Below are 11,153 nucleotides of genomic sequence, written 5' to 3' on the forward strand. Positions count from 1 at the left end.
ATGAATTCCTTTTTTTCCACTGCACATATAGCATTATGTATATACGTATATTTTTACTTTTTATCTTTGTTACTGGAGCTTTTTTTAAATCAAATATAGAACAAATATTAAAATATAATAATGCATGTAACAATGCATACCATAGATGGTTAAAGCTTTTATATATGTCCAATTATTTAATAACATCAATATAGTCAATTGTGTCAATTAAAAAATATTAAATCTATCTTCATAAATAATATTATTTAAAACTTTTACAGACATTTTGTCCCTTGTCATGAGGCTTAATTTCAGCATTAAACTAAGTGTTGAACTTTTAAATGGATCTAGATCCTTCTGAGATCGCTTGCACCTCATGGATGCTCAGACGTCATTGCACCTTTTTTCCAGGATTTTATATGTGATTCTGCAACCAGTAGGTCAAAGCTGTGTTGTCCTCTCTCATGTGAAAATTCCACTCACTTAGGTGAGGAATAGCATCTATCTTCAGACACTTCAGCAGTTTAACAGTGGGGCCAGAGGGATGAGTGATTGCCAAAACTTTCCAGTGTCAACACAGGAAAAATACTGAGGTCTCTAAGAACTGCTAGACATTTTAATTCACACATCCATGACATGAGAATGGGATAATTAAATCCTGAAATGTTGTTCTCTCGCTGTCGTTTTATTTTTTATTCTCATTAAAATGCATATCATTTTGTTTATGACAAATTATAGAACAACCAGAACTGTATTAAAAAAAATTAACATCTTTAAGGTGTTATAATATAAATTAAATTTATTGGCACAGTTAAACCAACTTCCATAAATGTTACAGACGCACTTTAGACTAATTGCATTAATAGTAATAATTACTAATGTGTTGTTCAGTTAAAAATGATTGTAATGACTTCTAAATCAATGCAATATGAATAACACAATATAAGCTCTGTTACAGTTAATGATGAACTGGTGTGTATGGAAACATTTTTTTATTAATTATCCACATTGACCACAAGATGGCAGGAAAGCAAAAATATTTAAAAAGCACAAAGCTGGACTCAATTTGCCCAAGTGGTCTACAGAATAGAAAGAAATATGTACATTTCAAATAGTTATCATATTGCAAATAAAAATAAATAAATAAAAACCTCCTGTAAATGTAATAATAATGATACTGATGATTGCTGTTCACCAATGAAACTAGTGAAGCTTTCATGGTATTTTTGGTGCAGCTGCTCTAATGACGATTATAAGACCATCACATTGCAAACCCTTTCATATGGTTTTGCAAACTCCCCAAAAGAGAGTTTAAAAAAAAAAAAAAAAAAAAAACATGGACAAAACTGAGATCATTTTTATTGGAACTCCATCTAGCAATACCCCTACTGATTTCTTCTTGCTGGTACTCACTTCAAACCCTCAAGTACCGTTAAAAATCTAGTTGTTGTTGTTGTTGTTGTTGTTGTTTTATGACTCCTTTCTCTTCTTTCAAGCTCTTATTAAGTCTATCACCAAATCTGCATTCTTTCAAATATGTCCCATTTCCCAGCTCAATCCTTCATAACTGTCTGTCATCCATTGTGAAACTGTCATCTATGCATTTGTCTCATCATGTCTTGATGACTGTAATTACCTTTTCATTGGTTTACCTGCCAGCTCCATTTCCAGATTACAATATATTCAAAAAATTACTCAAAACTCACTTATTTTCTGAATGTTATTATTCTTAAGTTGTGATCTGTGTTTTGTTGTGTCTGATTCCATTCTGTTGTATGATGCCCTTTCTATAGACCATTTTGCAAGATGTAAACAACACTGGTCCAGAAACACTTCCTGTTTCAGTTTGTAACTGTTTTCTTTATTTCACATGTAAAGAAAACATCTTAAAGATGTTTATTTAACTTTTTTGATTCAGTTTTATATGTTCTGTTGGTTGTATTTTATCCCAGCCTTTATGTAGTGTTAAAAAACTGAAACAGGAAGTGCTTCTGGACCAGTGTTGTTTACGTCTTGCAAAATGGTCTATAGTGCTCGTTTACTGTTCTGTATTCGTGTTACACTAACCTACTTACTACATGTATTGTCATCATTGTCTACCCAATTGGTGTTATCCTTTCCTTGTTCATTCTATGAATACAGCCAGGATTAAATGAGTACAGTCAGTATCCACCCTTAATTTCTAGTCAAGTCAAGTCATCTTTATTTATATAACACTTTATAGAATACAGATTGTTTCAAAGCAGATTTACAAGGATAAACAGGAGAATAATGATTCAATTATGTAAACAAAGTTCAATTCTGCAGTACAGCAGCTCTAAAGTGTCATTGTTTAGCTGAGGAAAGTTCAGTGTTGAGTCAGCATTCAATAACTGTTTAAAGATCATCAAATACAATTAAATTAGTTATTATTAATAATAATAACAATATATTTTATTAGTAAAGCACTTTTCATTGTTAAAAACAATCCCAAAGTGCTACAGAGTATAAACAAAGATAAAAACTGGGATGAAAAATTAGCAAAGTTAGCAAAAGGTAAAAAATGCTTGCTTAAAAAAGTATGGTTTTTAGTCCTTTCTTAATAGTCTATGGCTTGAGGAGGTTTTCTGGAAGGAAATTCCAAAGACGCGGTGCGGCTGGAGGAGTTTTGCTTTGTGAGTAGTTCCTTTAAGTAGGGGGGTGCGTTGCCGTGGATGCATTGATGGGTAAGTAGGATGATTTTATAGTTAATCCTGTATGAGACAGGAAGCCAGTAAAGAGAGTGAAGGATGGGAGTGATATGTTCAATTTTTCTTTTCCTCATTAGGATCCTTGCAGCACTGTTATGAATGTATTGTAATTTTTTAAGGCTTTTGCCAGGAATCCCAAAGAGGAGAGAGTTGCAGTAGTCCAGCCTTGATGATACAAAAGCATGGACAAGTTTTTCAGCATCTGACAGACCAAGTGTGGGACGGAGTTTAGCAATGTTGATGATAGAAGGAGGTTTTACACAGATGTTTTATGTGGGCGTCAAATGTGAGTTGAGAACCAAATCTTACGCCCAGGTTTAAGACTGTTGATGATAGTGGAATGTTTTGACCAGAGAAGGTAATGTGGGTATGGGTGATGACTGGACCTGATGTGGTGTACCAACTAAAATAGCTTCTGTTTTGGAGCTATTTAGTTGTAGAAAGTTTGCCTTCATCCATGCCTCAATCTCCTCAAAGATGCCAGAGTGGCTGTAGATGGGATGAGGTTAGTTTTTATATATAACGTGTCATCGGCATAGCAATGAAATGATATTCCATGCCTGTCGATGATGTGGCCAAGGGGCAGAGTATAGATGGTGAACAAAATGTGGCCAAGGGGCAGAGTATAGATGGTGAACAAAATCGGGCCGAGAACCGACCCTTGAGGAACACCGCAAGTGACTGTATGCGTCTGAGACTTTACACCTCCTAAGGAAACATACTCTGTTCTTCCAGACAGGTAGGACTGGAACCAACTCAAAGCAGTGTCAGAGAGTCGAATAGTATGATGGAGGCGCTAAAGGAGGATATTGTGATCAACCGTATCAAAAGCTGCAGATCCAGTAGGATGAGAAGTGATGGTGTGCCGGTGTCAGCCGCCATCAAAAGGTCATTTGTGACCCTGATCAGGGCTGTTTCGGAACTGTGAGCGGAACGGAAACTGGACTGAAATTTTTCAAAAAGGAAATTTGAATTTTGATGATCCTGAAGATGGGCAGCAACAACTTTTTCTAAAACTTTGGACAGGAATGGAAGGTTGGAAATAGGCCTGTATTAGAGAGAACTTCAGGGTCTAAAGTGTTTTGTTTTTTTTTGGAAGGGGTTTGATGACAGCAGTTTTTAGAGCAGATGGAACGTGACCAGTGCATAAAGAATGGTTGATGACATTGGTTATTAAGGGACTAAGAGAGCTGATGTGTGTTTTCACCAGGGCTGTAGGAAAAGGATCTAGCATGCAGGTGGAAGCTTTCATCCTGCTGATGATGTCCTCAACTTGTTGTTTAGAGATTTCAGGAAGACAACAGAGAGACTGGAAGGTCCCAGGCTGTGGGTCGGCAGTGGGGACAGACAGAGCAGGGGTGCTGGAGAGGAGAGAGCGAATGTTCTCAACTTTTTTTCTGAAGAAGGTGATGAAGCTGTTGCATTTCTCTTCTGATATGTCATTGTGAGAAATAGTTTGTGGCTTGGTGAGATGGTTAATGGTAGAGAAAAGCTGCTTGGAATTTCCCTTACTTTTACTAAAGATATTTGAATAAAACTGTGTCCGAGCCTTTTTAAGCGACATTGACTTGATAGGCTATTTTGTGAAGAGTAAGTCCAGTTTTTGAACCACGCCGCTCAAGTACACGACCAGCTGTTCTCATTTTCCGTGGTTCTGGAGTGAACCAGGGAGATGTACGTGAGAAAGTGACTATTCGTGTTTTTACAGGTGCGTGGAGGTCCAAAATACTGCTCAGGGTGCTGTTATAAAAATCCACTGATTCATTTAGTGATGTAAAATTTGCTGATGGGATTTTCAGAAGGTCCAAAGCCAAACTGTCTGGGTTGATATTTTTTGTGTTTCTGAAATGGATTTGACGTTTTGGTTCGATGTAATGAGAAAAATTGTGATAAGAAATTGCGGTATGCTCATCTGGCCACTGAGGCAGAACAGCGAGGATGGAGAGTCCAAGTTTATCCAGTGGAAGTGGGTTGTCGAGGTTTTGTGGCACACTCTACAACCCGGTTCCTCAGAGACGTCGGATTCAGTGGCCAAGAGTTGCGTCGCACAGTAAAGAACTTATCTGAAACAGCGGAAAGGAGCAGCAACTGGCTGTGGTTGAGACGGAAAGATTCTAGCTGGCTATGTACAGGCCGCCATGCTACGGTTTTGTAGAATTTTTGAAGAGTCTGTTTGTATAGGTTGCACTGAAATTACAGTCATTATGTTCCTGAGTATATTGTTTGAATGACGGTGGTTGGCCAGATATTGTGGTTTGCGGTAGGTGGTATGCCATACGGAACCGTTTTCCACTGAAACTGCTTTATAACGCACCAGTGGGGCTCGACAGCCATTATCAAACGGGTTGGCGCATATGGTTGGGTTGCATGTGATTGTGGTTAGGTCTCTGTAGAGGTCAGTAAGCTGGGCTGAGTTGAGTGGGGGACGGAAGGGGGTGACTCTGGGACGCCAGGGTGTCAAGACGCTCTTGAGGTGTTGTGGGCTAGTCGACGAAACACTGAGGACGGAAGGTGCCCACTTGAAGACCCTAGAGATGTCCCCTACTCGGCTCAATCCAGACGGTGGTCATGGTGGTCCACTAGGGAGACCACACTGTAGTTGCAGCCGTCATGTGCGCTGACACTGCAGCCGTTAACGCCGGACAGAAGGGGAGTCACACCACCATATGGAAAGAAGCGTAAATGGATGGAGAAGCAAGGTTTCTGTAAAGCGTCTTAGCTTACCTTGGCGAAAGCCAAGTATAAATCAGCATGAAGTTTTAACATCTACTCTCGTGTAATGGAAATCATCTGCAGCCGGCAGCATCGGTTTTCCTTTTTGAATGACGAATATAGACTAATATATCTGCAGAAATAGACAGTTGGCTCATTACACGCAGGCGCAGAACGCACTTTCTAGCTGACAGGCGGCTGCAGTTCTCTCGGTGTGTTCAAGTGCAGCGTTTTTACCTCGACGAGAGCAGACGAGAGGCGACAACACAGTTGGCTTTATCAGCGCTAGTTCATTGGCGTCGGCTTGGTGTGTTCCGGGCTTAAGACTGTTTTGAATCATTATTTACTATCATTCCCTGTTGTTTATACTGTTAAATATAACTTACTCAACATCACATATTAACCTGACATCGCTAGCTTCAATCTAAATGATTGCTAGCACAACAAGCTAGTAATTCGTTAGCCTGTTAGCGTGCCATCCATGCACTCTTTATTTATTTTGCTCATGCCTTTTCCAAACCCATCAAACAACTGTGGTGAGTGTCAGTCAAAAAACACAGTAAGTTATGTCATCTTCTCCTCATATTGTCACTTGCACTTTCTTGCACTTGCCACTGTAACATGCATAGCATAGCATAATCTATTAGCACAGGATTTACATGTGATGAATGCAGGGAGATAGTCAGGCTGACGGAGAAGATTTTAGAACTAGAAACAGACACTCATCCAAACTTTAATTGAGGTTAATTGTAAGAGTGCAAGGGCTTTAGATACTGCTTTGGATGCGACTAGCTTAGTAAACAGAGTACATTGTTCGGTTCCGGCTGTAGAAGAGTCTGTGCAGCAGGGCAATTGGGTAACGGTGAGACGCTTTAGTTGCGGGACAAAACACCGCTCTTCTGTTCTGATTACAACATCAAATAGATTCTCCCCAAACACCCATTGAGAAACCTGTTGAATGTGCCCTAGTTATTGGCGATTCTATTACACGTAACATTAAAATGGAGATAACAGCCACCATGGTCACTTGTTTGCCGGGAGGCAGAGCACCTGACATCAAAGCAAATTTAAAAGTACTGGCTATTGATTTTTTTTAAGAAAAGTTGCTTACAGCACCTTTAAGCATTGAGTAAACAACTTAGCTGTGAGTACTGCAAGGTTTGTCTTCGCCTAGCTCCGCCTACCACTCAGACGCTCACACCTATTGGGAAACCGTAGCAGGATTGAGGCAAGCGCTGGGTGATCTGGACGTACAGGCTTTGCGGAAAAAAGGACAAAGTGGAACTTTGTGATCTGTACGTTACCTTACAGTCAGCCAATCTCTCTCCAAAGTCCAACTCCTAAGACGGCTCACAGGTAGAGCAAAGCCCGCAGGGTCCAAAAGCCGCCTCCCCAGAAACACCGCCATCCTCGCCCACAAGATCCAGCTCGCTTTGCCCATCGAGCCGCAGCTACAGGCCTTCAGTGAGCGTGGGCCGTGCCCCAGAATTTGCTGTGGCAGGTCCACTCCGCAGCAGTGTCATCTACTCCGCTCCCACAGGAGCTACATAACTCCATTCAAACTTGCTCACTGCCACAGCAGTGTCATGTACTCCGCTCCTGCAGGACCTCCATTAACTCAAGCAAGTCTGATCCCTCTGCAACATGAGCTCAAATGAGCTGTTGCAGAGGGCGGGGTTTCAAGAACTTGTGTGTTAGCAGCTGCGATTTCCTCACGCAGACACACTAAAATGACAGAAACCGTTCTCCCTTTAATGTTAAAACGGCATGTGAAAAGACGAATGCTAAAGTTCGAGCTGACTCACAAATGTACTCTTATAGAACCACTCTTCCTCTTCTCAACATGGACTGCGTGTTCCCGGGGGCGGGGTTTCTGTATATTTTAGGGTTGGTGATGTCACTAACCTAGGAGGAATGTCGGGTAGTCCCTACCAGCCGTTTGTTGTAATCCTTTTCTTTAAAAGCAAATATCTTCCTTTGCTTTGAACTTTGAGCATTGTAAGTTTGATAATGTTGTTCATGCTCAAACAGCAACATGACACACTAACTAAATTTAGAAAAGTCAAGTTAAAGGGATACTATACAATCCCTTTAACTTGACATACCCCAAGAATTTTCTGCCTTTGCAATTGGCAGGATTAATGGTGAGCCAAGCTGATCAAATGTGGTTAATAACCACTTCCAGATGTTGCAGGTGATCTTCCCAAGTCGAACTGTAAATGACAATGTCATCTAAGTAAGCAGCTGTAAAGTCAGTCAAACCTGAAAGTACCTGATCGATGAGCCAAAGGCCACCTAACAGAAATAGTGAGCTCTCGTGACCTTGCACTCAACGGGACCTGCCAATAACCTTTAGCTATATCAATAGTGGTTAAATAATTTTTTTGGTTAAATAAATACATTTTGAGTAGTGTATATTTGCACAAAAAAGTGCAATTATGTGTTGCAATGTAAATTGTAATGACACTGCTCATCGTGAAGCTTGCTGTGTAATCTATGATTGTATGGGCTCTATGCACAGCGGTATTTCCGGTGAAGGTGTAAGGATGCTCGATAACTTCCGCCGATCGTAGAGTCGAATGCAATACCGAGAATTTATATTGAATTTTATACTCCATGGTTATAGTAAAGAAACGTTAGTCACAAAAACAGACAAAACAGACACCCCTCGTTGCTTCTTTTTAAAATTATATTAAATAAACATAACTATATATAAAATTACATCTAAACGTATGAAAGTTTTGTTTCAAAGACGGGAGGACAGTAAATTTTGAATACTGTTTTCCACCGCTTTAATATCCCCAACCGGAAACTGATGAGCATCCTTGCATCAAATGCGGAACTTATGCGTGCATATATTGTGGGTGCTGTGTATGAGGCAAGTAGACCATACTTTACTTGCTCTGATAAGGCACATAATATCAAACCAGGTTGGAATAAGTTTGTGGCTGCACATAAGAAGGAAGCCAAGGAGGCATTTAAAGCTTGGGCTCTGGCTGGTAGACCCAGACAGGGACCTGTCTTGGACCTCAAACAGATTACTAATGCTAGGTATAAATAAGCAGTTAGTAATGTTTGACTATCTGACTGAAAAGCTACTTTGTACTTGAAAATACCACTGACTTTCGGAGGGAGGTAAGAGCTCTAAACAATTGGTTATACTACTCTGTTACCACGGAGAGGGAGTTTCTGGAGCCGATGATATACCGGAGTTATGGAGGCAATACTATTCGGCTTTATTTAACGGTGTCAATTGTGATCTTTATAAAGTGGGAAATATTGCCAAAAGAGACTTTGGGAATCACAACTCATGAGGTCCATCAAGCAATTTCGCAGTTATCTGATAATAAAGCAAGTGGCTCAGATCAAATCATAGCAGAGCACCTTAAGTATGCAAGCCCAAAGGTCGCAGCCCTTCTTGCATCTTGCTTTAATGACTTTATGACCCATGGAATGTTACTCGATATTAGCCGTTACTCTTGTGCCTGTCATTAAAGTCCCTGTAAAGTCAAAATTAAGTATGTGTTCTGAGTTTGTCACACCACAGAAAAATGTGTAATTAGCCACCCAGCCAAATTTGAATGATAAAAAAAGTCGGGAAGTACATAAAATAAGCTATCAAAATCATGAAAAAATGAGCAGATTCTCTGCTCTCAAACGCTGGGGGCGTGTCCACTGGCTGTGCTGAAACCACGCCCACTCACGGGAAAGCTGTTGACGGTGATATTAGCTGGTGATATTAGCTATTAGCTTTTGGAGAGGGGAGGATGAAAGCTGAGGCGGGAGATCGTCGTTTCGGCCCCGTTCACCAGTAACAGCGGATTATCAGTGAATTATCAGTGAATCCAAGTTGTCTCTGAGGAAAGTTTATAAAACAATCCAGTGTAAAATGATCACTACAGAGGCGGGTGTTGGGGGTGATCCTCAGCTCTTCATCAAGGTAAGTTAGGCTCTCTAAAAACCTCTTCTTGATGTGATCGTTTTTAAGGGAATTTAAATGAAGATACCGATCTGTTTTGTACATGATTGCATCCAGGTAGCAGCCCATGCATGTCCGTGTCGAAGGCATAGCTAGCTAGAAAACTGTAAGCTCAGCTGTAGTAACTAATAGTACTGACAGACACTCGCGATTGAGCAGTGAATGCGAATGTGCTCGGGGAGTGTTATTGTAGGCTTGTTCGACTTCATGCAGCTCTGCGCAGACCGATCGGCGGCTGACTTGAAACAGTGCATGCCGGTTAGAAATTTTGTCCGACTTGATGCAGCGCTGACTCCACGTGACTGTGACATATGCCATCAAAGTACCGCGAGAGCAATACGAGAGTAGCCGGAGGACTCAGCCAGCGCAGCTTCTCTTTTTTTTTTATTGCAAATGAAAACAACAGTATACAAAGTATACAAAGCATACAAAATTAATATTACCCTTGCCAGGGGGTATCACATACATTCAAACAAATTGTAAGTAATACAAATGTTTCTCGTTTTCATAGCCTTTTTGTTCAAAGAACCACTAATTAATTTTATATATGATAACATATCACAATAAAAATGTTTAAAGGCCGGTTTTTGTTTTATATATTTGCATTTGTGGATATAGAATTTAGCTTGCACAATTAGTAAATTTATAATAAAAAACATATCTTCTTTACTTTGTTTTCTAAAAAAACAAAACACAACATTTTCCCACTTCAATGTAAAGTCCTTGTAAAGTTCTTTCATAATAAAGCTGCAGAAGTCCTTCCAGAAAGTTGTGGAGTGTGTGCAGATCCAAAAAAGGTGCTGGGTGGTCTCAGGGTGATTTCCGCAAAAAGAACAGTTCACATCAATGTCCCTTTTGAATTTCGTCATATAGTGGTTAGCTGGGTAGTACTTATGGATAATTTTGAAAGAAATTTCCTTGACTTTGTTATAGTAATAAAAAACGTATTGGGAATTGTCCATACTTTTTTCCAGTTAATATCATTGACAAAAGAATTCCAGTATGAAACAACATATGGGATAGATATCACTTCTTTCTGAAACAAAGACCGTACATATTTATTGTTATTTCTGCAGCTTCTCAAGAGCGGCTGCACGAGCTCTGATGATGTCACAGCTGTTCCACGATTCGCCGGATTCACCGCATGACAACGATCACGTGCGTTTCGTGTTTATTCTCACACGTTTAGTTCCACTAAAGCTCACAAATCAGTATTTTATAACAGTAAACACTCTTTTCATGTAGTCGCAATGTTATATTGTGTCATGTTTATCATGTTTCTCAAAATAAAACTGATTCAAAAACGTGGATTCCACGTCATTGATTATAGGATTATTTTGAACTTTATTCTAGTTCAAACAGATGCTGTATGAAGCAGTAAAGTATTGAATGAAAATGTGTCTGAAATATCTGAAATATCTGTTAATTGGCAAATGTTGCATTTATTTCACTTCAGCTGTGGTATAAGCATGCAAACACCACGTGAGCCGTCACTACGGCAACCAGAAATTGTCCGACTTCACGTCTCCGTTTGCAGCTCCTCCCCGCCTGCACGCGGCTGTTCTCGCCGATTGGTTGCATCCAGCCGCAGGCGATGTCGAACACACCTGTGTGTTCGGGGAGAGATCAGACTCTGTGCGTCATCAAATAGGGGGGTGTCCAGCAGCTCATGGGTTCCAGTGCGTCACGGAGCCCTGTTTTAGCCCCGCCCAATTAATCCGTAAAATTGCAATGGTGAAAAACTGTTCAACGGT

The sequence above is a fragment of the Pimephales promelas genome, chromosome 11 (assembly GCF_988280905.1).
Source record: "Pimephales promelas chromosome 11, fPimPro1.hap1.1, whole genome shotgun sequence".
NCBI lineage: Eukaryota > Metazoa > Chordata > Actinopteri > Cypriniformes > Leuciscidae > Pimephales > Pimephales promelas.